The 5,589-nt window shown below is 35.8% G+C and overlaps 1 protein-coding gene across 2 annotated transcripts in view; it reads left to right on the top strand.

Annotated features, from left to right (window-relative positions):
• Positions 1–5,589, top strand: part of LOC106872891 (probable phospholipid-transporting ATPase IA) — a 427,279-nt gene that overhangs the window by 89,383 nt on the left and 332,307 nt on the right. The gene's annotated exons all lie outside the window — the stretch shown is intronic.

Genomic DNA, 5,589 nt, shown 5'->3' with positions numbered 1-5,589 from the left:
TATATATATATATATATATATATATATATATATATGTATATATACATACATACACACTCTATATTATGTATATTATGTCTGTATTGCAATTAAGCGCATGCATGTAAATGTGTAGGTGTATTATAAAATATATACTCATACATACATAATCTTTCTTTGAGCGCGCGCGCGCTTGTGTATATGTATGTTTGTGTGTGTGTGTGTGTGTGTGTGTATATATATGTATATATATATATTTATTTATGGGTTTCAGCCAAGTGGCTGTGGTCATGCTGGAGCTCCACCGTGAAATATATATATATATATATCCACACACCCCCACAATGCATGCACACATACGCGTACATACACAAACAATTGCATCTGTGTACACACGTCTGGATTACGTATGTGTGTGTGATTCTTTTTTGTCGTCTATAATTCTTCATTTCATTTCGGTGCGTGTGTACACACACACACACACACGCATATACATACCCACATATATGTACGAGGGGTGGGTTCTGTATTTCTCCGTGTGTCTGGTTCTATAATATGTTGTATTTCTTTCTGTGTGCGTGTGTATGTGTATAATATATATATACACACATATTCAATATAGTACGTATGTACATAGCGACTGATATATGTATACACACACGCCAACTCCTGTGTGTATATTATATATTGCAAGTGGTTTTTATTCTCGTCTGCAAGTCTTCCATTCCTCAATGTCTCTACTGTCGTCATCTGTTTTATTTCTTCCTTTCGCGGATGTCTTTCGTTTTCGCTTCGACATTAGATGGTCACTAACACATGTATGTATGTACCTCTGCGTGTGTATACATACGTGTGTGTGTGTGGTTAAAATTAGGTGTTTTAGATATATGTTCATTCAGTCAACGAGCACTGATTAAGGAAAGAGCTCGATAGAAACGTTGTCAAATATGCTGAAAGTGACTTCGAAATTTCACGAAGACTGGGCTTTATCCATATGGCTTTGTGTGTTTGTGTATATACATGTGAATGCGTGTATTTATAAACATATGTACGTGTGGTGTATATAATCGTGTGTGTGTGTGTGTATATATATATATATATATATGTGTGTGTGTGCGCGCGCGTGTATGTATATACGTGTGTGTATGATAAATAAAAATGGTTAAATTTCGATCACCATAAAAATATATGTACGTGTGTGTGAACGTTCGTTTTCCATGCTGGTATGGGTGTGTGTGTATACACTTGGACGTAGATACATGTGTGGCTGTTTGAATTTCCATGCAGGTGTATTACACACACACACACACACACACTGCCAGGTTAAGATATTGTATGACATGGTCTATCGGTGCTTTGAGGTCCTCATTAATATTTTTAAAACGTAAAAAAAATTTTTTTTTTTAAATCAGTCTAAAAAAACAAAATTCAATTTATTTTTACAAGGTTAAAAACAATTAAAATGTAATTGTTTCATGCAATTCCATGAGAACATTGTTTCCAATTGCCATTAGAGCAAGTCTGTTTAGCCGTTCTTGTACCATTGTAAATCCTTGTACTTACATAAGGTACTTCATCTTGAAGAGAAAACACTTCTCTCCACTCACTTAGACACCAATTTATAGTGGTATTTTAACATCAAGGAATAAATGTTACTCTATTGTTTGCTGCAAGGCTCTTGGTTATCAGGCATTGGTAGTGAATTTATGTTGTTGGCACTCCGTCGCTTACGACGTCGAGGTTTCCAGTTGATCCGATCAACGGAATAGCCTGCTTGTGAAATTAACGTGCAAGTGACTGAGCACTCCACAGACACGTGTACCCTTAACGTAGTTCTTGGGGAAATTCAGCGTGACACAGAGTGTGACAAGGCTGACCCTTTGAATTACAGGCACAACAGAAAGAGGAAGTAAGAGTGAGAGAAAGTTGTGGTGAAAGAGTACAGCAGGGTTCGCCACCATCCCCTGCCGGAGCCTCGTGGAACTTTCAGGTGTTTTCGCTCAATAAACACTCACAACGCCCGGTCTGGGAATCGAAACCGCGATCCTATGACTACGAGTCTGCTGCCCTAACCACTGGGCCATTGCGCCTCCTCAGTGAATTTATATACTTAAGCTAAAGTCATCAAATTAACCAAGGAAGTGCTTTACCCTTCTGATACCAACCAGCCTGCCTGAAATTACCCGTGGATGTATGAGACAAACTTTCTTTAAAGTAATCTAAATTATAACCTGTCAAATTTTCAAGTTAATTTATGTTCCGAACACCAGTTTAATTATCTTGTATCTTTTACTTGTTTCAGTCACTGAACTGAAGACACACTTGGGCACTGTTTTGTTGGGTTTAGTCAAACAAAATGATCCTAGCACATATTTTTTTTGTTCGTCTGGCACTTATTGTGTCATTCTCTCTTGCCAAACTTTGTCAGGCAGTGGTGGGTGAACAAACATTCACACACATGCTCATTTGATGAACTTCCACACAGTTTCTTTTGGCCAAATTCTCTCACAGGGTATTGGTTGTCTCATGCGTATAGAAGACACTTACCCAAGGTGCTGCACATTGAGACTGAACCTGAAACCACGTGTTTATGAATTGAACTTTTCAATCACAGCTTTTGACTAAATTCTTCATTATTTTCAAAATTAATTGAAGCAAAGCTAGTGTATGCCAACAAAAATATGGGTAACAAAAGGGCTAAAGTAAAGAATTTCTGGCACAAATTCAAACCTAAAATCTTCAAAAGCTTGGCTTGCTACTATTAATTCTTTTGATGCCAATCTTCTATGATACAAACTTCTTATATTAAGGTGATCTAAATGAAAATTTCCCATTAAGCTTACATGTTAATTTATGCCCCAATTACCAGCCTAGTAATTTACTCTTTTACTTGTTTCAGTCATTTGACTGCGGCCATGCTGGAGCACCGCCTTTAGTCAAGCAAATCGCACCCAGGACTTATTCTTCGTCAGCCCAGTACTTATTCAATCGGTCTCTTTTGCCGAACCACTAAGTTACGGGGACGTAAACACACCACCGTCAGTTGTCAAGCAATGGTGGGGGGGACAAACACAGACACACAAACATATACACACAATACATATATATATATACATATATATGACGGACTTCCTTCAGTTTCCGTCTACCAGATCCACTCACAAGGCATTGGTCGGCCCTAGGCTATAGTAGAAGACACTTGCCCAAGATACTCCGCAGTGGGACTGAACCCGGAACCATGTGGTTGGTAAGCAAGCTACTTACCACACAGCCACTCCTGTGCTCATATTGACCAAGATATTTTAGTAAATTCTTTATTTTTAAAATTTATTTAAATAAAGAGGGTGTATTTGAACAGAAATATGGTAACGAAAGGGTTAAAATGTCATTATTCATTAATTTTGTTGTTGAAAATGTGAGCAGTAAAAAAAAAAATGTACAAACCTTTTTTTCTATGCTTTGAAATGATACACCAAGAGCTAAGTATAACATATCAATGGCAGGTAGATGTTTAGATGTTGCCATATTAAACTTCTGTCTTCCTCACAAAGCAGGATCTTCAGCATTGCCATCATTGATTCATTTTCTTGTACAATGCTCTTTCACCTTTTACTCATTTCAGTCATTGAGTTGTGGCCATACTGGAGTACCACATCAACATATTTTAGTCAATCAAATCAACACTGGTACTTAATTTATTTTTTTTAAAGTCTTATACTTATCCTAATGTTTTGTTTGCTGAACTGCTAAGTTATGGGGATGCAGACTAGCCAACACATCATATATCATCATCATCATTTAATGTCTGCTCTCCATGATGGCATGGGTTGGATGGTTTTGACATAGAGCTAGCTAGCAGGGAGCTGTCCGCACTCAAACTGTCTGTTGTGGCATGGTTTCTATGGCTGGATATCCTTCCTAATGCCAAAGTAGGTCTGCCCACATACATTATTTGGTAGAGCATCAGACTTTTATGTATGTATGTGCATATATATATATATATATATATATATATATATATATATATATATATATATATATATATTTATATATATAATATACATTGGTCAGTAGTTCACATATCCAAAAGAGAAGCACACTCTAAAACATTAGAGCAGTAGTATATTTAGGTTGTTCATAATGGCTGGTGATAGTGACCATTGCTTTTGCACCTATAAAGTGCTTAGTTCTGTTGGCAAATTGTCAGACTCAAATGGCCAGAAGCACATAACCTCTCTGCAGCTGACATTTTCCTCTCTCCAATTGTAGAGAGGTTATGTGCCTCTGGCCATTTGAGTCTGACAAGTTTCCTGTACAGCTGAGCACTTTACAGGTATGAAATCAATGGTCACTCTCTGACTGGCAATAACAAACAACCTTCTAAAATAAATACACACACACACAAGAAGCTTCTTTCAGTTTCTGTCTACCAGATTGACTCACAAGGTATTAGTTGGCTCAGAGTTATGACAGAAGACACTTGTCCAAGGTGCCATGCAGTGAAACTGAACCTAAAACCATGTGGCTCCAAGGCAAGCTTCTTAATCACACAGCCATGCTTATGCCTTTAAAAAAAATTTTTTTATAATTATATTTATCAATTTATGTTACAATGTTCTGTATTTTCTACTTTATCCTTTTCTTTGATTTTCAACACTGAACATGTTGCAATATATATAAAAAAAAAAAATATTTAAAAATTCCATACAAATTTTACGAAATTTTAATAACTGATTGAAAACTCTGGTATTTCATTTCAAAAACGATTTGCTGACTTGAATGAACCTGTCTAAATATGACAGCCGAGAAATCCGACAACAGAATTAGTTCTGTCTTTTATAGCTGTTTGAGTATGGCGTTTGCTTCATAACATATGTCAGCTTTCTGATTTATATCATCTGAAATTAGTTTCAGAGCTTCTCGAAAACACCTGTAGCCCTTTCAACAAGGCCTTTGTGGCAGTATCAGCCTTTGTGAAAACCATCAATATCTGATTCTCTCTTTTAAACTACCATTCTAGATTTACTTCCACTTTTTCAGCTTTAAAGCAGTGAACCATTACTGACCAATATTCAGCTGAACCAGTTAAGCAATTGTTAAGTTTTTGCATAAGACTAGAGAAAGAAAAATGCTCTAATGCAGCTTTCCACAGCATATATACACCCACTAAATTAAGGCAGTACGCAGCAGCATGTGGAGTGTCATGTGCAAGATAATTGATATTTATGAAAACCTTTCTGGCTTCCTATCGTGTTTTAGATGCTTCATATGCTTCTCTGTAATGTTTTACGTACATATATTAATCAAACTGTGTGTGTTTGATAGAAGAAAAGAAGAGAGAGAACTCTAAACACGACTGTGTGTGTCTGGATGTGTGCATATGTTTGTGTTCATATATATATATTCTTTTTTAAAACTTTAAGCTGGCATACACATAACTCTCATCCTTTGAGTCACTTCATTAATTTTCTGCTAATTAAAAAATAAAAGTTTATATATATATATGTGTGTGTATATATATATATGTATATGTGTGTGTGTATATATATATATATATATATATATGTATGTGTGTGTATATATATATATATATATATATATATATATATA

This window comes from Octopus bimaculoides, chromosome 7 (assembly GCF_001194135.2).
Source record: "Octopus bimaculoides isolate UCB-OBI-ISO-001 chromosome 7, ASM119413v2, whole genome shotgun sequence".
NCBI classification, from domain to species: Eukaryota; Metazoa; Mollusca; class Cephalopoda; order Octopoda; family Octopodidae; genus Octopus; species Octopus bimaculoides.
Note: the sequence above shows the minus strand (reverse complement) of the source record. Positions and strands in the feature narration are given on the sequence as shown.